Here is a 23116-nt window from a genome sequence, read left to right as displayed (position 1 = left end):
GCAACATATCGAGCAAAAATATAAAAAAAACTTACAGTTTCTATTGTATTAATAATTAATGCAAACTCCACACCTCCTCCGATTTTGTCCAGATTCCTTCCCTTTTTAAAATTTTGAATATTCACCTTTACATAAGCATAACAAAAATCTTTTAGTTGTTACTAAATATTTTCCACATTGTCTGAGGTTGCTTGCAAACATCAAGTCTATACCTAAAGTTTTACAAAGACACATGTCAAAATTTCAAATGATTTATAAACAAACTCATTCTGTAATTGTCTCGTAGCCATCATAGGTCACCCATAAATTGAAAAACAATCACTGACGCTTAGAAAAATCCCAAGATGTGATATGCACAATCATCGATCAGGACATTGCCTAAAATAGATCAGTGAGTTTTTTTTATATCGTGCGGACCGAAATACAAAAATCCAATTTTCCACCCCCTATAATAAAGTGCTTCGCTAGCGCTCAGCCTCTTAATTTTCATAATTGTTCAATTTGGTACCCTTTTTATTGAAACAGCAGTTACCACAAGTTCTAATCTAATCTATCCTTATTTTAGTGGTAAAGTCTAGCCCTTTGAGTGCCAACGTCCGATTTTACCGGACGACAAAAGGTGTCTGAAAAGTGCCAACGTCCGATTTTACCGGACGACAAAAGTTGGCCGAAAAGTGCCGACGTCCGATTTTACCGGACGTTCGGGAAAAAGTCACTAAAAATTGTAACCTTTAATATTTTTAAATAATATCATATTGATATGTTTGTGAAGAATCGTTCTTTTCTAAATACATTGTTATAGTACACTTTCGATCAAACTTTAAATTATGAAACTCACATATAAACATTTTTGGTTGCCATAGCTACCAGAAACAATGTGACAATAGTTTCTTAAAAGTTGTATAACTTGCTCATTATTGAAGATAATAATATAAATTTTTCAAGATTTACAGACAATTGCATACACTTTCCAGTGATATGGACTAAGAAAAGGATATGAATTTTTTTGGTCATAATAATTTGGTTGAAAGATGAAATTTAAAAACAATTTTGAATTTTTTTTAGGTAAGTCCATTTTTGGTATTCCTAAATTTAGTGTTATGGTAACTTTGTTATTTTATGTTAACTAAAAAGAGTTTTCAGAGAAAAATAAAGAAGAATCATGTTGATAGCTTATTAAATAATCGAACTGTGCATTTTTTTACTAAAACCTTGCAAAATGCCTGCAAAAGGGCTGGCACTTTTAGGTACACCCACTAGAAAAATACCTGGCACTTTTCAGTATACCCACTCAATAAATACTTGGCACTCAAAGGGCTAGGGTATCAAATTAAACAATGATGAACAATGAGTGGAGACAATTAAACAATCATCCTTGTGGAGATACAGCATAAAGGAGGGTCCCCGAGTAACCGAATACTCAGATGGATTATGAGCAATGATTACAGATGGCGGACGTGTTGTCAATATAGCCCAGAATGGGGCGCCAATATCGGGGTGTAAAGCACACTCGCGGTCTGCAATAACTGACGCCCTCGACTGTCCTACTGCGGGCGGTGACGAGCGTCTTTGTCTCCAGGAAATATAAAACAGAATCGGAGAAAATACAAACAGCGAAGAAGGATAAATCGTATCTAGGTTTTATCATTAGAAGAGACTACTTTGCAGTGTTCTCCTCTTATTGGAAATACTCCTTCTTATGGATTTAAATTAAAACAGTTTTAATTTTATTTATAATTAATTTAGTTTTCAAAGAAAACATCTTCAAACCACATAAATTGCTTTGCAGGGATCGTAAGAAGGTGAAGATCATCGTTGTTGGACTTAGAAAGTCCACGTATACTTAGGCGAACAATTTTGGAAAAGTTGGGAGTTATGCAATTTTCTTACTGTCAAAAAGTATAAACTCTGGAAATTTAACAAAGTTTTATTGTAACGTATTGATCAAAGGTTGATATTTAAATATACAATAAAACAAGATATTGAGGAGGGGAGGGAGTAAATGACAATTTTCGAAGTTTTAAAAGTCAATAGCAATAAAACGCTTATAATAATAATAATAATTACTTTTCTTTATTTCTCTCATCTTTACATTGCATTTTCTGTCTTATTTTTTTCGTATGTGTTACTTTAATTAAGCGTTATTTTTTTTAACTTTGTGTTTGTTTATTATCAGCCTATTTCACATTATTCTCTTCAGAGTTAAATTCTCTAAACGTTTTGGTTAAAAAGTTTGCGTGTTTATTACCAATTTAATGAAGTTAATGTACTTAAAATCTAAAAAAAAGACAGAATTTTGCATATTTTGTCTGATATCTCAGAAATGGGTAGTCTTACAGGTTAGGGACGTATTTTATTAAAATTTTCAGTTCATTTTACATAAAATCCAATAAATTTAACAACTCCAGTATCTTTACGCCATACAATCATCAGTTTCGCTTCATTTCCGCCCTTTCTTAGAAAATCGGGCGAAATATTTCGCTAACAAATGTTTATATGAACGAACGTATGTTTATATGAACTTGTTTTCATTATTTTGATTAGAGGAAACCATCTGAGGAGTTTGTCGGGTTACTTGTGGGGCACTCTTTATAAACATGAAAGTACAATACATGAAGATACAATTTAATATCAACCCGAAATACCACTCTGTACTTAAACAATAACATCTGATATAATAAACAAAAATAACTACATTGACTGTAATAAATTTCCAATAATAAATCAAATATAGAGAACTCTCCCAGGCCTAGCCTGATTGGAGAACAAAATCTAAAGTTTTTTTACGACTGGCAGAATAGTATACAAATAAAATACATAACCATCCGAAACTTGACTAAAGATGAAATTGTAATACATTAAAAATCAAACTCAGTAATATATTGAGTACATTTGAAGTATACTTACAGTGTCACTAAATAATGCCATTAAAGTACAATATTACAAATATACATACAACAAAATAAAGAGTTATGAATACAGATTGCAGCGACCTCCCCCTTCACCAACAGCAGACCGAACACCTGATAGATAAGCTATGGCGGGAGGGGCAGGGAGGGGAGGGGAGGTCGCTGACCTAGATTAATTATTGAGGAACAACAATACAGACCAATAAAAACTAATGTTAAAAAGTCTTCAGTGCGTGCTTGTTCTTTGGCTTTTGTGCGTGTGTGTTTTAGTGTTTATATATTAACTGTGTTTATTGTGTTTGATCTATATGGTGTAGTTGTGTTGGTGAGAGTGAATAGATTTTGTAGTAATTGGAATACTGGATCAAGGTATGTTACTATTTAAAACTTAACCTAGAAACTAACTTACTCGAATGTGCTAGGATACAATATTTAACGCGTAATAGAAAAGAAAACTTGCTCTACTTGTTCCATGCTCATAATCCAATCCTTTACGTATATTTACTACGTATATTTACTCGTATATTTATTAAACACTTCTACAATATTAACATTCCTAAAATTAGATATATAAAAAAAACTTAGGTCCTAGGTAACAAAAGGTTTTTATAAAATAAGTAACATTAGGCTTTGGTAAGGGATAATCATTTGAGTTTCGTAGTTCCTGTCTATAATCTACAATAATTGTCGCACAATTCGGACTTGATTTAAAAAAATAAACGTATAACCTTGAAAACAAACAAATTCATAATAGAAAGTATATGAAGTCGGTTGAAAACAGGTGAAGAAGGGTAATCTTACGGAGTTGTACAAACAATTCGAATATACTGTATTTCTTTTGTTAATAAAGGTTTGGGATTTGTTGTGTATGTTCATCCCCTATTAGTTATGCCGTAATTAAGCCCACTGTGGACGGGAAAAATAGAGCATTTTTAAAATAGCCTCATTACACATATTTCTTGTAAAATATAAAACTCTTAATAAACTATTTTTCCCGTTTAAATTGCGTATAAGTTTTTTTAAATTTAGTTTTATATTAAACAAATACACCCAAATATTTATACACATCTTTCAGTGTGTCTTTACAATCAGTTGCACATTCATTCTTGTTACATATGTAATTAGGACATTGAAACATTACTTTATCGTCAAAAATGTATTTTTCTCTCTACTTAAAATGTGTGTTTATATATATTTTTTCCACACTTAAGACAATATTATTTTCAAAAAATCTCCAACCAAGACGACACATATCATTTGCCTTTCAATTTAATTTCTATCTTTAGTAAAGTAACATAAAGGTGTCTAATCTGCAAATGACGTAATATAGCCCTTAAACGTACTATTACATAAGTCGTTGATGTAGATAAGGAACAATGTGTCTATCATCTAGTACTGAACCTTGGGGCACTCCATTTTTTATTATATCGGGCTCACTAAGACATTATTTGTTTCCTATTCCTTCAGGTAACTTTCAAAAAGAGTAGACTTCTATAATTCCAAAAGCATGCATATTTTTAGTAAACTGATTTGTTTAACTGTGTCGTAGGCTTTTGATATATCTAAAAATAATCCACTTGCCTTTTTACCATTATTTGTTCTATAAGAGATTACTACATTTGAGATGACTGTCTTGGAACTTGTTCCGCAGGTCGCCATTTTGAGGTTATGTTGATATAAATCCCAGTTGTTCCTAATCACACTCAAAATATAACATTCCAATCTTAGAATACTCTGATGGCCTGGAATTCTCCATAGCGCGAAAAGAAGAGTGAGACGATAGGGTTACGGATAGAACACCCGAGTGTATCCATGAAGAGATAAACTTGTCGTTAGTCTATCACGCCACCTTAGCCAGGGAAGTGTAGTAGTCGAGTTTAGTCTCCTAGGCTGGCTGGGAAGGTACTAGTAGAGAGTGCGAAATGCAACATTCTGCTGCACGACCTTCAACTGATTACTATCTGTGTCACAGTGACAACTGAAATCTGCTCTCTGTCTGTCTGTGTCACAGATAGACAGCAGATGTGGACCAATGTGGGGGGTATCTCATAGCTTAAAATATAGTTTATATGGAAAATATATTGGTTATCTTCAAAAGAAATGTTGCCTTATCGTCTATCGTATAAAGGTTCCACCTTAAGCATCAGAATCAGAATCAATTTATATCGGTAATAACAAAATTTTATATGAAATAAGTCACATACTAAAATAATAAAAATTAATTAATAAAAGGTCGCTTAATATAATTTACATATCTGACAGGAATTCTTGTGCAGCATATGGACGGACATCTTCCAGAAAAATTAGTTTAACTTTATTTTTGGAAAATGTTTTGAGCTCGATAGGTTTTTCAAGTGCCGGGGAAGTGCCGAATAGTGCACGCCCTTTTCAACAAGTATCAATCTATGGATCGGGTAGACCATGCTACCCTTGTGGCGGGTATAGGGGTTATTTTTTAAAGAAAGTTAAAACTTTAAGTATGTAGATACTTGGAAGAATGAGGAGATTCCGTTGCTGAAAAATGGCTTACATTGAGCACGATGATCAGATCCTGACACAATGCGAACAATCCTCTTTTGGAGTCTAAATACTCTTAAAATTTCACTAAATAACCCCCAGAATCCAATGGGACATACTGCAAATTAGATGATCATAAACTTGGTTGATTTTAACTTTGTACCATAAATTACAGCCTTATTATGCTCACGTTTCTTACGTTGAAATCAGCATGCAAATGCGTTTATAGAAAAGTAAATTGTAGACTTTCAATTTAATTTATTTATAATGCTAATTAAGAATAAGATACTCGAACAAATGTATGTAAGCAGTTTTTATGATCGAAAATAAGTGAGATGTTGATAAGGGTGTTAATGAGTTAGAACATTGAGTTATACCGCGCCAGACAGATCCTGGCTGAATCACCGGTGTTACTGCTGGTGATCGGCGCTGATAACATCTGGCAAAGTCCGGAGTTACCGTGGAGTTGTGGTCAGCTGTAATAGTCGAGGATTTGGCACATCACTGGCTCACCAGTCGGGGAGTTACATCGTTCTGTTCTTTCCTGGTAATCACTTGTTTCATTTCGTTCAAAAAAGGCATTTAGAGTGTTTTTACTTTTACAAAAATGCCTATCACTTGAGGGACTAGAAAATATTAATTTCTGTCAGTCTGTCTGTCTGTACGGTTACAAAAATTAGTGACGTTGGCTGAGCGTTAGCGAACAATTTATGACATTTGGCTGAGCGTTAGTGAAGCCTATCACTCAAGGGACTGGAAAAAATTAATTTCTGTCTGTCTGTCTGTATGGTTACAAAAATTAGTGACGTTGGCTGAGCGTTAGCGAAGCCTATCACTTAAGGGACTGGAAAAAATTCATTTCTGTCTGTCTGTCTGCACGGTTACAACAAAATTAATGACTTTGGCTGAGCGTTAGCGAAGCCTATCACTCGAAGGACTGGAAAAAATTTATTTCTGCCTGTCTGTATGTACGGTTAAAAAAAATCAATGAAGTTTGGCTGAGCGTTAGCAAAGTCTATTACTCGAGGGACTGGAAAAAGTTCATGTTTGTCTGTCTGTCTGCATGGTTATAAAAATCAATGACGTTTGGCTGAGCGTTAGTGAAACCTATCGCTCAAGGGACTAGACAAAATTAATTTCTGTCTATCTGTCTGCAAGGTTACAAAAAAGAATTACGTTTTGGGTGAGCGTTAGCGAAGCCTATCACTTGAGGGACTGAACAAAATTTATTTCTGCCTGTCTGTCTGCACGGTATCTCGAAAACGAACTGACCAATAGACTGACATTTTGCATAAAGCTCCATCTCTGTATAAGCGCTACTGAGTTCGGTGACGGTTCATGTCACTCCATCCGACTTGGCTGAGCGTTAGCGATCATTTTTGCGTTGGTTGTTGTGGGTAACTGTAACAGAAACAAAAAATAGAAGAGTAAATATATTTATAACCAAACTAAGTATGCAATTTTGGAATCTGACATACTCGTATAAGCAAACTAACACATACAATACTGTACTTTGCTCGCTTAGAATAGATTGTTATTATTTCAACGCTCCTACGAAACCCAACTTATGTGTATATATCATATGGCACAATTTCTCCAAAAATATTTCATCTGTTTGAAACTTCATTTCTACGTAGACAAGAATGAGTTCTATGCTGGTGCTTGTCCAACTTTGGAATTTGGCTGAGCGTTATTGTAGTCACTGAGTACGCTGACATTTTTTCTTCTTTGTATGCTGCGGATAGAAATTTTTTATTTCTGTATATATGTCTGTCTACTTATCTATCTGCAGGATATCTCGAGAATGAAACGAGCTATAGACTTAAAAGATTTCATGCAATCTGGGCGAGTCCAGTTACGTAACACATGATACAGCGCACTCCTGCCTTCCTGTATGCAATCGAAAGATTATATCAATTTTATTTGTTTGTTTATTTGTTTACCAGCACCAAGCGCTCTGTCAAGTTGATCTGAGAGGATGTCTATAGTTTGTTCTAGGTTTCCGCTTGGTGGCCTGTAGACTCCCAGCACTAGGAGTGTTTGCCTGCTCAGCTTCAGTTCAAAGAGAGCAGTTTCACAGGTTAATTCCGTTTCCTCTCCACTTGTGCTTATGAGTGACACATACTTTTCCAAATTATTTTTTGCATAGCCAGCCACTCCACCCTTGACATGGTGTTTCCTGGAGAATCCTCCGATAAAAGTATAGCCTTCAATGCATGTATTTAGGTGATTTTCATTAGACAGGCCATGTTACGCTATTATGATGAAGTCCGGGTTTTCGTCTTGAAGGCAGTGTGCCAGTCTGTCAATTTTGTTGGATTTCCAGTTGATGTTTTGGTGTGCAATTTTCAGTAGGTAGTGATTTTCTGTCCGGTGTTTGGGTTTCTAGATAATTGAGTTTTAGTGGGGCCATACTGCATTCTAGAGTTGTATTTTGTGTCTTTCTGTGTATTGCTGGTCTAAAACTTTATACACCTCAGGGGGATAATTTGCAGGGAAATACAAATCAAAGAACACAAATGTAGCTTTGGTTTAATTATCAATTGAAACTACTACACAGAAATGACAGCTCTGTGTTTATCAATGTATCAAATTTATCAATTTATGAGAATGCACGTGCAATTTTTAATTTAATATGTTTATATACGATTTGGTAAGGATTCAGTAATGTAAGTAAATCTTAGTACAATACAATTCTATTTAATATATACCTGAAATGTGGACGCTGTTACGAGATGAGACTAACAGACACGATGTATTTAGGAGTATATGTTTGCAGGAAAATATCTATATAAATATGCACTAAAGTATATGTAACGTTAAGTGTATCTATGAGATAAATCATTGTGAAAAAATAAATTTGTTCGATAATGCACGGACTCATGGATAGTAAATAAAAAATTAAAAGCTGGAAAATTCCAGTTAGGTGATGAGGCACTTGGTTACAATACAGATTTTAGAACAAAGTTTTGTTTAAAATATTTTAAAAACTTTTAATGAAAGTCATAAAAGTGTAAAGAATAATACTCTGAACTAGTTTTAAGAAATAATCACTCTTCAATAAATTGCTTATGATGAATATAGGTACCTACAGATACAAGGTGATCTATCTTATTGAGCATTGAAATATTATTTGAGAATCCTGACTCTTAGTACATTACTATAGATCGCTCTCAGTTAAATGGTAGGGATTTTACATCAAGTTAAATTTCGACAGTCTAATGTAGGTTAATGATAAAAATGCGAATAAGATGTTTTATATTTGTCAAAATTGATAATAATTTGTTTCATAAATATTTTCAGAGCTCTAAGCCTGAAATTTACACGCAGACTGTATCTAATAAACCTTTGAATTATAATAATAGTTAGAGAAAGTCAATTAAATTATGAATTCAGTCACGTTCAAATGAAATTTGCAAAATGTTGACTCATTGTCGTCTGTTTTATTTCCTGAGTAAAGATAACTACGTACAAGTTAATTTGTCATGAATCAAGATTCGATTATCAGTTATTAAGAATAAAAAATTAATAGTGGATGTTAACATAGAGTAAGATGTACATGATACAATCAATGCTAAATAACAATATATGCAGTAATATTCTTCCGGAATAAACTCATGGACATTCAGAACCATTTTCACACAAAAATTCATTTTCCCAGTTACGAAATAGACTAAATTACATGATATTCATTTCACGCTGGTTGGAACAGAGTTCAAAGTTATCCACTTATTTAAAGTTACGAATGAACTTCTTATAAGAGAATAAATGAAGACGTGATTTACGTGATACTGATAAAAATTGTCTCCATAAGAGAAAGCAGGACGATTCTTGAGGCTTATTTAGCCTTTAAGGACTTTCGAAGAATTTAAAGCTGAAAACGTGTGAAGTGCATCATTGTTAGAGATAGCTGTTACAATGTTTTTGAGTAGTAAAGGGTTTTTACCACTCAGAACCATTGCGCTAGCTATCTCTTACAATGATGCAATTCAAATGTTTGTCAGCTTTAAATTCTTCGAAAGTCCTGAAAGACTGAAAAGCTCCAAGCATTTTACATCCTTCGTGGCAATAAAGTTCATTGGGGGCAATAAAAGTACATTAGAAATACATTCCTGTTTGGACTAATTGAGTTATCATTTGGATTTCAAAATTCCCAGTAGAACTGTTCGGATACCGTGAATTCCTAGTAAATCTGATTAGCGTCAAGACAGTTTCCAGGAGCCCGTTTCTCCCCGAGGTACGGCCAATAACAACAGTAAAGCAGGTGCTTCAACTGGTTCTCAAAGCTCACTCCAGCGATATCTTTATCGGCGATCTACCAGTGGAGTCTGCCACTAAACTACGGCAGTTAGTGTGGAGTTAGTGGCTGCAGTGAGGCGGGGATTTGGGGCTAGATGTTATCTGAGGCCCGGCAATCGAACAGATTGGCGAGGCGATAGTTTTGATCAGTGATCAGTGGCCACACTGTCCACAGCCAAGTCTCGAATTTATGTCCGGGATCTGTCGAAGATTTGGATGCGATCAGTTAAAAACGTAATGGAAACCTACCGTTGATTATTACTTGTATACAGGGAGGTCCAATATGTCAAATTTGTGCGTTTTATTTACTGTAAATAAAATCAAAATTATTTATCGAAGGTTACGAAAGAAGTACTCTTTCTAAAAATATTTTACAGTTGTCACATTTTCAGCCCATTAAAAATTGTTTTAAATAGTTCAAATTTAGGATGTTCCAAAATCGTAAAACCTTGAAAATTCAGACAGCAAGTTATGACTTTGATTACACCTTTATTAGCTTTCTTGAAAATTAAAATACATTTGTGTTTAAAGTTCGGCTTTATTTTGAATGGTTGAGAATTGCCGACAATTTTCACTAATTTTTATGACATTTTGAACCACCCTGTACAAGTAGCGAAATAAATTAATACTTTAAAAAATGTACAGTGAATAGAGAAATCTTTGTATAGATTTCTAAATTATGTATTTAAAATGAGGTATGGTGACCCACTTTTATATTTAACAATCTTTTAAACATTAAACCTATCCCAAAAGTGCCATTTTGAGTGTTGTAAATTATTTATTTGAGATGGAAATATAAGGATTTTGGTTAAAACGAAGAATGTAGATTCTTTGCTTCAGTCGCTGTACATCGCGGACGGGTGTTCTGTCTCACCCTGTATAGTTATTTCATACAAGTAAGTGACAGAAATTAGAATTTTTTTAAAGCTATAAAGATAATTTTTGAGACTTGTTAAACTGAAATTCCGTCATATCGTTATATAACACATCACTAACACTAACACATAATTTGGTTTTAGCAGTTTTTACATGACCAAATCATTCAAAGTCCATAGTTGAGTTGCTAATAGCATAAACATGACAAGACAATCGCATCTTAAAATGCCTTTATGATCCTAAAAGGAAGTAATGTATTCACAGCTCGCTAAACGTAAGCTAAGTAGTATTTCAATGGCTATTCTAAATTACGCATTTCATTAAATCTAGCAATTCTAAATTATGTATTTCCATAAATCTAGTCATTAAATCTATCAATTCTAATTTATATATTTCAATAAATCTAGCAATTATAAATTATGTATTTCCATAAATATAGATATTCTATATTAAGTATTTCCATAAATCTAGCTGTTCTAAATTACGTATTTCCATAAAGCTAACAATTCTAAATTGCGTGTTTCCATAAACCTTGGTATTCTAAATTACGTATTTCCATAAATCTAACAATTCTAAATTGCGTGTTTCCATAAACCTTGGTATTCTAAATTACGCATTTCATTAAATCTAGCAATTCTAAATTATGTATTTCCATAAATCTAGTCATTAAATCTATCAATCCTAATTTATGTATTTCAATAAATCTAGCAATTATAAATTATGTATTTCCATAAATATAGATATTCTATATTAAGTATTTCCATAAATCTAGCTGTTCTAAATTACGTATTTATATAAAGCTAACAATTCTAAATTGCTCGTTTCCATAAACCTCGGTATTCTAAATTACTTATTTCCATAAACCCAGGTATTCTAAATTACGTATTTCCATAAATCTAGCTGTTCTAAATTACGTATTTCCATAAAGCTAACAATTCTAAATTGCGTGTTTCCATAAACCTTGGTATTCTAAATTACGCATTTCATTAAATCTAGCAATTCTAAATTATGTATTTCCATAAATCTAGTCATTAAATCTATCAATTCTAAATTATGCATTTCAATAAATCTAGCAATTATAAATTATGTATTTCCATAAATCTAGATATTCTATATTAAGTATTTCCATAAATCTAGTTGTTCTAAATTACGTATTTCCATAAAACTAGTAATTCTAAATTCCGTCTTTCCATAAACCTTGGTATTCTAAATTCCGTCTTTCCATAAACCTTGGTATTCTAAATTACCCATTTCCATAAATCTTGCAATTCAAAATTACGTATTTCCATAAACCTAGGTATTCTAAATTATGTATTTCTATAAATCTATTCATATTCTAGCTTGAACTCAAAACCAGTTATTTAGGAAATTATTTTTTGACTTTCCTCATTTCACATTGCAAAATCATTAATTTTTTTGAACTATTTCATGAAAATGTCGCCATGGTAAAACGACACAAACAGTTTTAGATTTCTTCTTGTCAATCTGCAAGATAAATAGTTGTTCTTAGACAACTATTTCGTAGACTTGAATTTTACACGAAATATCTTTCCGCTATAAGGGGAATTACCCGGCTAACTGGAAGGCTAGAAATGTTTTGCTGATTATCAAAAAAGGGGTCAGATTCTGTTATATGCCCCCAACGCTTAAACTTTTTTCAATGAACTTAGAACGTTATAAAACGATGTAGTCGAGTAACAGAACTAACATTCCATCTATCAACAAGCATTTCCAAGTATTGCGATCGGTATTGTTGTCGCTGTTATCTGATTTTTCTCGAGAATCCCGATTACGGCAGGCCGCGCGGCATCACAGGATTATTTAAGTTTTTTACACGGTACATAATTGCCTTTCCATTACAATTCAATATATATTTCTGATAAGCCCCTCTAGAATTTGATATTTTACTGATAGGTACTATCTCGAGGGATGGTTTTCTTTCGTTGACATCAGTGCGGGGCAGCACCGAACTGGCGAAGCCCGCGCTGATGGACGGAGGCACTCGCATTTTAGGTGGCGGAGTGTGATCAAGAATAAAAACAAGTTTTGTGTGTTTTTTTCACTAAAGACTTTAGTTTTTGTTTGGTAATGTTTGTTTTTGTTGAATTTTTGTGTTTGGAGAAATTTAAGGGTATGGTCGATATAATACGTAGCCTAATTACCCTTTTTTCGTAGCTAGTAACCAATTGTAATTCATTATAATCATCCGTAAATGAAAAATTAGCGCTTGGGGGCATAATATTAGTTCTGTTCCTCAACTACATCGTTTTATAACGTTATAAGTTTAAGCGTTGGGGGCATATAACGGAATCTGACCCAAAAAAGGAAATTGAAAATGAATCATGCAATGAGTATATATTTACAAATGATAAAAACCAGTTGTTGAAAAACAAAGATAATGTTTTAGGGAATAACATAAAAACCCTCGAGGGTTTGCTTATTACTATGACAAAATTCCGATAAAAGAATGTATTACCAAGGAAATGTATTTCACTGGTTAGTTATTAAAAACAAACCATTCGAACACAACACGATGAAAGTTGTTTCTAGTAATCGAAAAACAGAAAGGGGAACGTCAGTATAATTTAGTTGCAAAGCCCGTTTGAAAGACAACATTGTCTTCAGCTTTAGATGAAGTTGGTGATGGATGGGCGAGATGAAGCTCTCAATCAGTAACAGTTGCCGATCACGAGTCGCCATCAATCAAAGAAATCTCATCACTCAATCCGTCTTTAGCGTCCATGTTTCCTCCAGACCACGCATTCAACTTCCGACCTACTTCATTTTCTTTCACATTATAGTGTAGTATTGGGTTTCTTACGGTACGATGAAAATGACGATGTTTATAAGTCCTCAATGAAATCATCGTTAGTTAATATACTGTACCTCATTATAAAAATATATAGGGTGTCCCGTAACTCTCTGGACAAAGGTATACCACGTTATTTCTCAGGTCAAGACAAACATATTTCACCATATGAAAATGGGTTTCTGATGCTTAGTTTCCCATTTGTATGCATGTGATTTTTATTAAAAAATCAATGTACCAAATTTGGTTCAAATTTTAATGATAACAAGGCCAATTACCGAAAGAAGTATCATGCAATTATTTTTAGTATTTTCAAAATGGCGGCCATTAAAACTTTTAAACTTTGAAAACCATAAAAACCAGCAGTTTTTTTTTCAAGAACTACGAGAATACCAGTTTTTTAGAGGATATTATTACAAATCTAATGATACCAAAATTATTTAAATCGAATAATAAATAACTGATCTAGAGGAAATTTACTGCAAGATTTACCCCCATTCATTGAAGTTCTCAACGAATAACCAACAATACAAAAACTAAATAAACGGCAGCTCTCAATGTGGACCATTTTTTGGCACAGTGAATTTAATCTAAATCAGTTATTTATTGTTCGATTCAAATCATTTTGTCGTCATCAGATTTGTAATAATATCCTCTAAACAGCTGTTGTTCTCGTAGTTCTTTAAAAAAACTGCTGGTTTTTAAGGTTTTCAAAGTTTCAAAGTTTTTATGACCGCCATTTTAAAAATACTACAGATAATTTAATGATTTTTTGTTCAGTAACTGACCTTGTTATCGTAAACATCTGAGCCATATTTGGTATCATTGAACTTATTCGTTATAAAGATATTAATTTTTTAATAAAAAACACATACAGACAGACAGAAGGGAAACTAAACATCAGAGACCCCATGTTCATATGGTGAAAGATGTTCATTTTGACTTGAGCAATAACGTGTTATGGACGTGTTTTGGACTGTTTTATTCAAACAGTCCAGAGAGTTACGGGACACCCTGTATTAATATATATCAATAAAGAATATTAATACGAGATAGACGTGCATGTCATAACGTGTCACGTGACAGGCTCTATCGAGTTGCATAAACAGTTTCAAGTTTGACAATATTTTGCTAAAACAATTGAAAAACGAGTTTATTAATTTGTACGAAAAAACACAAATTAGTAATGAAAGATGTTTAAAATAATATACTATTCTGGTGGCCAGAACGCTTTAATGTCCTCCAGGATTTGTCCGAACAAATCTGTGTTTTGGTGGCGATGTTTCCACAGAAACTCACACAAGTATGAGTCCAGCAAGTTACGACTTGTACCGCATTCGTTCCTATTACGCCGTTTTGCCGACGCCCAGAGCGATTCGATTCTCTGTGTGTGTGCTCCTGTTGTAGGATCAACACAATTTTCAGAATGGGTTAGATCACGCGATACTTGCCCACTGTGCAGCTCTTCGCGCTGCTTGCTCTTTTAGAAAAAAGATTAACTTGAGCTTGCAAAGTCCAAGCCCAGATCAAGCGGCGCAATAACGATCTTTGTGTATGCAGGGACATATTAGAAAAGACCCCTTCATTCTTGCGGACTGACAAGTAATCATATAGAAAAGGAGTTTTACATTCATGTGACAAACAAAAGAGGACTTGTACCTGCCTACTGAGTGGTAGGCGCTAAATAAAATGGATGACCATGTGCCACATAGCTCATTGTTGTCTTTGCAGAAATGAAGTCTCATATAAAATTTAAACTGTACAGATGAAGTCCGAGATTAGTTTCTCGGATATTTAGTCTTACGTCTTATATGTCACACGGTAAATTGTCATTTGATTGTATTAATTTTGTTTACGTCCTCCTTCGTAGACTAATGGTTATAGTCTCGGCTCTCTAACCGAGAGATCAGGGGTTCAAACCCCAGGGAGGTCCAATCATGTACTTTGTACTTTTAAAATAAATACCAGTGCACTTCGAAGCCGGCATAGCTGACTCTGAGGCTTAAATGAGATAAAAAGTTTGTTTACAAATTTATTTAATCTGATATTTTCTTGTTGTCATCATGGTTACCCCAAGACCAATGTAAAAATGGTCTATAAATCTCAACATAATCCCATGGAGTCACATGCACCATCATCGAACTTCAAGTTGCCTGTACAGAAATGAAACACCATCCAGCATTTCAAGTTTGTATGTCGCTTCGTTCTCCAGATATCTCACGGAAAGACATAGAGGTGACATCATTCCAACCCCTCAACTGATAGGCTTCGCTGACGCTCAGCCACGGATACACTACTTAATTTAGGGATTTGTTCAATAATATCTATTTTTTTCAAGAATTAGATAACAAGATTAACAGGAATGAGAAGTATATTTCATGTCTGTAGACAATATATTTAGCGTAAAAAAATATCGCCGTCTTTTCTTGTGAGTTTAAACATTAGTCTTTAAATTGTTTAAAAGCAATTATTATATTAGGATTCAACATTTCTTTTGAATTCAGAACAAAACACAATGAAAATAAATATTGTAATGTGTGTAGTTATTAATTAGATTATTTTGTACAGTGATGTAACATCCATCAGTTTTCAGTAATAGGCTCAGAGGAAAAAGTGAATTTTGATTTTGTGTTGAAGTAAGGCTTGGTATATGTGAAACAAGGACCAATCCAGGATACAGAGTTACTTACGTGAGAATTGTTTAAATAATACAAAGAATTATCAGCACAAATTCTTTACCTCAAAATGTATTATCACGAGACACAAATTTGACTTCCCTCCTCCCATCTTTATTCTCATCCTTCATCTCTTCTCTTTTCTCTGTATCTACTTACCCTCCCTATTAATCCTCTCAACCTCTTTCTCTGCCCCTTTCGTATCATCTACCCCCGATTAATGTCTTTATACACTTATCTACTTTGCCATATTCAGGCTAAGATACGGTAGAATTACTACCTTATCTACAGTCATACCAAATTCGTAATAGAACTGGGAACATCCAGCTTTGTAACAATTCAGTCTCACGTGCCCCAAGAAGGCAATAGGAGTGTACCTACTTCGTCAGCAACTCAGTCTCACTAGTCAGAAGAAGGCATTAGGAGTGTACCAGCTTCGTTAGCAACTCAGTCTCACTAGTCATTATAAGGCATTAGGAGTGTACCGGCTTCGTCAGCAACTCAGTCTCACTAGTCGGAAGAAGGCAATAGGAGTGTACCAGCTTCGTCAGAAACTCAGTCTCACTAGTCAGCATGAGGCATTAGGAGTGTACCAGCTTCGTCAGAAACTCAGTCTCACTAGTCCGAAGAAGGCATTAGGAGTGTACCAGCTTCGTTAGCAACTCGGTCTCACTATTCAGCATAAGGCATTAGGAGTGTACCAGCTTCGTCAGAAACTCAGTCTCACTAGTCACAGGCATTAGGAGTGTACCGGCTTCGTCAGCAACTCAGTCTCACTAGTCAAAAGAAAGGAATTAGGAGTGCACCGGCTTCGTCAGCAACTCAGTCTCACTAGTTAGGAAGAAGGCATTAGGGAGTGTACCGGCTTCGTCAGCAACTCAGTCTCACTAGTCAGCATAAGGCATTAGGAGTGTACCAGCTTCGTCGCAACTCAGTCTCACTAGTCAGAAGAAGGCATTATGAGTGTACCGGCTTCGTCAGCAACTCAGTCTCACTAGTCAGAAGTCATTATGAGGAGCTTCGTCATCAGTCTCACTAGTCGGCTTCGTCACTCAGTCTCACTAGTCAGAAGAATGTATAGGAGTGTACCAGGCTTCGTCAGAAACTCAGTCTCACTAGTCAGAAGAATGTATTAGGAGTGTACCAGCTTCGTCAGCAACTCAGTCTCACTAGTCAGCAGAAGTCATTATGAGTGTACCAGCTTCGTCAGCAACTCAGTCTCACTAGTCAGAAAAACATTAGAGTGTACCGGCTTCGTCAGCAACTCAGTCTCACTAGTCAGAAGAATGTATTAGGAGTGTACCAGCTTCGTCAGAAACTCAGTCTCACTAGTCAGAAAGGCATTAGGAGTGTACCGGCTTCGTCAGCAACTCAGTCTCACTAGTCAGAAGAAGGCAATTAGGAGTGTACCAGCTTCGTCAGAACTCAGTCTCACTAGTCAGAAGAGGCATTAGGAGTGTACCGGCTTCGTCAGCAACTCAGTCTCACTAGTCAGGAAGAAGGCATTAGGAGTGTACCAGCTTCGTCAGCAACTCAGTCTCACTAGTCAAAAGAAGCATTAGGAGTGTACCGGCTTCGTCAGCAAACTCAGTCTCACTAGTCAGAAGAATGTATTAGGAGTGTACCGGCTTCGTCAGAAACTCAGTCTCACTAGTCAAAAGAATGTATTAGGAGTGTACCAGCTTCGTCAGCAACTCAGTCTCACTAGTCCGAAGAAGGCATTAGGAGTGTACCGGCTTCGTCAGCAACTCAGTCTCACTAGTCAGCATAAGGCATTAGGAGTGTACCTACTTCGTCAGCAACTCAGTCTTACTAGTCAGCAGAAGTCATTATGAGTGTACCGGCTTCGTCAGCAACTCAGTCTCACTAGTCAGAAGAATGTATTAGGGGTGTACCGGCTTCGTCAGCAACCCAGTCTCACTAGTCAGAAGAAGGTATTAGGGGTGTACCGGCTTCGTCAGCAACTCAGTCTCACTAGTCAAAAGAAGGCAATAGGAGTGCACCGGCTTCGTCAGCAACTCAGTCTCACTAGTTAGCATAAGGCATTAGGAGTGTACCGGCTTCGTCAGCAACTCAGTCTCGTTAGTCCGGAGAAGGCATTAGAACTGTATCGACTCCGTCCTAAGTATGTCAATCTCACTATTCGAAGAAGGCATTAGGAGTGTGCAAGCTTCGACCTCAGTAAGTCTGTCTCATTATCCGAAGAAGGCATCAGAGGTGTTCCGGCTTCATCATCAGTAAGTTAGTCTCACTAGTCCGAAGAAGGAATTAGGAGTGTGCCAAAATTTTTTGGACAACTAAACAAGACTTCAAGAACTCATTTCCATTGGCTGAACTACAAGTTCAAATCTGCATTCGACATACAAAATCAGTCCTGTAGCATCATTAGAAATAAATCGGTCTTAATGCTTCGTTTTATGAACATTACATGTTAAAAATGATTTGCAATAGTTGTAGACTTAAATAATTGATTTCCTGATAATAAAGTTTGTGAGGTTACACTGTATGCTGTAATAGACAGCAGTTACATTTATTTGGTTTAACAACATAATTATTTGTGGATGAAAATCAAGGTTTACATAATATAATGAAAAATAAATTATAATGAATGATTTCGAGTTATTTACAAAATTGGGACTTACTTCAAAATGTTTCAACAACCTATTATTTTTTTACGCCTCGGTATTAACCTTAATAAAATTGCTAAGCAAAATAACGTTACTTTTTACAATATCTAAGCTATATAATACATCCAGTGATACACTGTTTACAATTTTTATTTTAGCATATAGCCTAACATATTTTTTATATTTAATATTTGAAAACAAAATCCAAAATTGGTAGAGACATTGGTTGCAAACTTTACTATTGCTTTGGTCTAGTTATGAAACCTGTTTATCCCATCTATTACGTAATTAGAATATATTTAGTCCATAACAAATATTTTAAAGACAGTTTAATATATCTTGCAGAAATTATTATTTGTGAAACCGTTTTAATAGTCTGTTTAAATCTATGAAATACATTTTGAGTTCTACTTAAATAAGTGCTTGTTATACAAAATCTCCATGTCTGCTTATACAATACTTTACTGAAGTGGGGTTATGTTACATTGAAGTCATTACTGTTCTTTATTCGAAAAGCGAACTGAAGAAAGATGGTATCACGTCGGTGAAGTATTGAATACAGAGTTGAGTGATGGGTTGAAGCCAGGATTGACGGCTGAAATTGATTGACGCCGTCAAAACTTGACTGACATATCAATATCGTGACTGGCATGTCCACGTCTTGGTTGTGACTTGATGGAGGGGTTGATTTATTGCTTTCTTACCTTTCAAGGTTCAGTGAATGTGGGGAAGTAACACTTTATACAAGAACAGAGAAGTGCTTCCTGTTATTGTTATTATTGTGTAGTGTATACAATGTATACTTTAGAGAATTATTTCCGAATGTAGAACATGTGTGTATTATTTGTTTCTGTATTCGTTTTTAGATAAGCATGGTTGCTTGCTTATAAGTTATAAAAAAAATAATTAAATATTACTAAAATGTTTATTAATCATTTTATTCTGCAAATTAAAAACCAAACACCTTAATAATAATATTTAATTTTTATGAGGCCTTTTTCTTTCATATAGGTCAACAATGTGTTTTGTACCAGTGGACTAAATAAAACAACACATATACAAATAAATAATAAACAAAAAACAAGGTTGAAAGATAAAAATTTTAAGCTTTAGAAGGAAAATTGGTCTACTGTTAATGAGAAAAAATAAAATTATTTAATGCTATTAAAAAGAGTAACAGTACATTTTTGAAAGGCCAGATTCGTTATTTACTAAACAATTTTGTCTCTTTTTGTATACAAATTTCATAAGTATACAGGAGAATTTTATTTAGGATTTCTTTTAGTAATTTTAAATTTGAAAAATCGTGTCCGGTTTAAAGTACATGTTTTGACATGGCCGATCTTTCTCCTTTATGATATTTTAAACACGTTGGGTCTAACAATGAATTGCTTGAAAGGCCTTACAAAAATAAGATTTAATTACTGGAGTGCGAGATTTTTAAATTAATTAAAAACTAAATCCAAATAAGCAAGGAACATGTGCAATATGTTAATATTTTTAAAATCCAAAGTGTTCCAACAGACACTACAGACAAACAGACACTAAAATAAAAAAAATCAAACACATTTAAAAATTATTTACTTTTTAATATTGTGGCAAATTCATATATGTACTTGATTTTTGTCGATACATATCAAATTCCATTGAAACAGACATAAACGTACTAGCTGTCTCAAAGTAGCACAATAGAACAGGTAATGCAAATTAAGTTAGCAATCTCTAGTATTCTCCAATACTATGCAAGATTCACAGTGATCTACTGCACCTATTATTTTATTTATGACTTGTTATCAGTAATGGTGAATCATACGGAGATACTATAGTCTATTCACCGAGAGTTGAGAGTAAGACCCCGCCCACCACTGCCGTGACGTAAGAGGCTGGTTCACATGCGGTCTACAGAAGCGTCAAGACACTGGTACGGCAACGGACAAATAGCAAGGGGCCTGTGAACTCGGTGCGTCGATATTCTAGGAATTCACAAGGTCACGTGGACTTTTCTGGGTACTCTGATTTGTCACTCTCATCACTCGATGAATGGATTATAATGTCACCTGTAATATAAAGTAAAAACGTCTGCTCTAGGCTTTCTTACAGACCTTCACATAAGGGTTCGCTGTGTCCACGGTGTCATACAGGGCACAAAATTCAAAATGATGGGTCATGTGACATATAAGGGTATAAATATTGTCAAAATTAGACTTTAATTCAGATAAGCACAACGTGCAATAGTTTTCAACATTGAAAAATCGCACCATAATGATTCCAATATATAAAGCATAATTTCACTTGAATACACTGAGTAGGCGCTACACTAAAACCGACTTGTCATTTATATCTGGACAACCATGGATATCCAGGAGCGGTACATCTTAATCTTAAATGTCGAGATATTAGGGTCGAAGGATTGATTAATAGGTCTGGTCTACTGAGGAGGAGGACTGTTTGAGTGGGTGGAGAAGTGTTGGAGTAGGTGGAGAACTGTTACAGAGGTTAGAGGTTGTTAGAGTGGGTGGAGGAATATTGGAGAGGGCGGAGGACTGTTGGAATTGGTGGAGAACTGTTACAGGGGGTAGAGGTTGTTGGAGTGGGTGGATGACTGTTGCAGTGGGTGGATGCCTGTTGGAGTGGGTGGAGAACTGTTGGAGTGGGTGGAGGACTGTTAGAGTGGGTGGGTGACTGTTGGAGAGGGTGGATGACTGTTTGAGTGGGTGGAGGACTATTGGAGTTGGTGGAGGACTGTTGGAGTAGGTATATGACTGTTTCAGCGGATGAATGCCTGTTGGAGTGGATGGAGGACTGTTGGAGTGGGTGGATGACTGTTGGAGTAGGTGTAGAACTGTTACAGGGGGTAGAGGTTGTTGGAGTGGGTGTATAACTATAGCAGCGGTTGGATGCCTGTTGGAGTGGGTGGAGGACTGTTAGAGTGGGTGGGTGACTGTTGGAGAGGGTGGATGACTGTTGTAGTGGGTGGAGGACTATTGGAGTTGGTGGAGGACTATTGGAGTTGGTGGAGGACTGTTGGAGTAGGTATAAGACTGTTACAGGTGGTAGAGGTTGTTGGAGTGGATGTGTAACTATTGCAGCGGGTGGATGCCTGTTGGAGTGGGTGGAGGACTGTTGGAGTGGGTGGATGACTTGGAGTGGGTGGAGGACTGTTGGAGTGGGTGGAGGACTCTTGGAGTGGGTGGAGGACATGAGCGAGTCCCGTGCCTAACTGAAGAGGCTGGAACAGAAGAGTGGCTCTTCATTTTTTCGAAGGTGACCTCAGAACACGCGATCCATTTCCTAGGAAAGAGATTGGGAAGTGTATTACGCAACTAAGCTCAAACATATATGTGCGAGGGACAACAATTTTATTTATTCTTTCTTAGAACGGTTTAAACGGGAAACACCAAAAGGAAAAATTAGGTAAGGCATATACTAAGTCAAGACTGTAAGTAATACCTAAAAATACGTATCCTTAACGTTCTTATAAAAAGTAAAATATAAACAATTACCTAAGCAATATCGTATTCGTAATAAATAACAGGGCATTTCAATTAGCAACAAAAAACCGCGAAATGAGCAAATGAAGCTGTGACTGCCAATTCGATAAACTATAAACCACGATTACTGTTCAATGCCGCGTTCGCAAAGAGCGAAATGGACAGGGAATATAAACCGGACATATTGGCAAATCTATTAGCGATACTTTCACAAGCGTAATAAAACAGGAAAACCACCATAAAGACTAACTATGTGTTCAACTATAATGGGCCGAAACGCGACTATAAATCGCAATAAATGAAATGGCACACATTAAGTGATATTTGCGCGGCCGGCGCACGGCCGATAAATAACGGGAAATAAATACATTACGGGGGCGAATTAATCATTTTTGTAGCGCTACGGATAAATATATCTATCCGGCCGGAATATTAACAAAATGGTTTAACGCGGAGTGGTGGGGGTGATTTACACCCACTCCCGAGTGAGTAGACGCTAGTGAAGCGGCTCTGTTGGTAGCACTGCTCCCACATTTTAGTTATTACTAGTGGCAGCGTATCGATTCGGGGCATTTTATGATTGTAATTGATATTGAGACCATATCAAAATAATTTCAATGCTGGGTGCACTGGATGTTTTGAAGGGACTTTGGATGAAGCATATCTGAATCCAACTATCTTCATAAAACCACAGCCATTAGTCCAAATGTTGCAGGCAGGGAAGGGGAAGCTCGCCTTAGAACCGCTTGGAATGGAATTGATCTAAGGTCCAAATCATGTCTATGCGATAGTACATTTATCAGTACCATCAACCTTGTACTGTATCGACTCTCCCCCTTATCTGTTAGATAAGATCCTCGCACAGGCCAGTGGCCCATGAGGACGGACAGAATAAGGCTTAAAAGGGGATCGG

This window comes from Homalodisca vitripennis, chromosome 8 (genome assembly GCF_021130785.1).
Source record: "Homalodisca vitripennis isolate AUS2020 chromosome 8, UT_GWSS_2.1, whole genome shotgun sequence".
NCBI classification, from domain to species: domain Eukaryota; kingdom Metazoa; phylum Arthropoda; class Insecta; order Hemiptera; family Cicadellidae; genus Homalodisca; species Homalodisca vitripennis.
The sequence above is the reverse complement of the archived record's forward strand: the minus strand, read 5'-3'. Positions refer to the sequence as shown.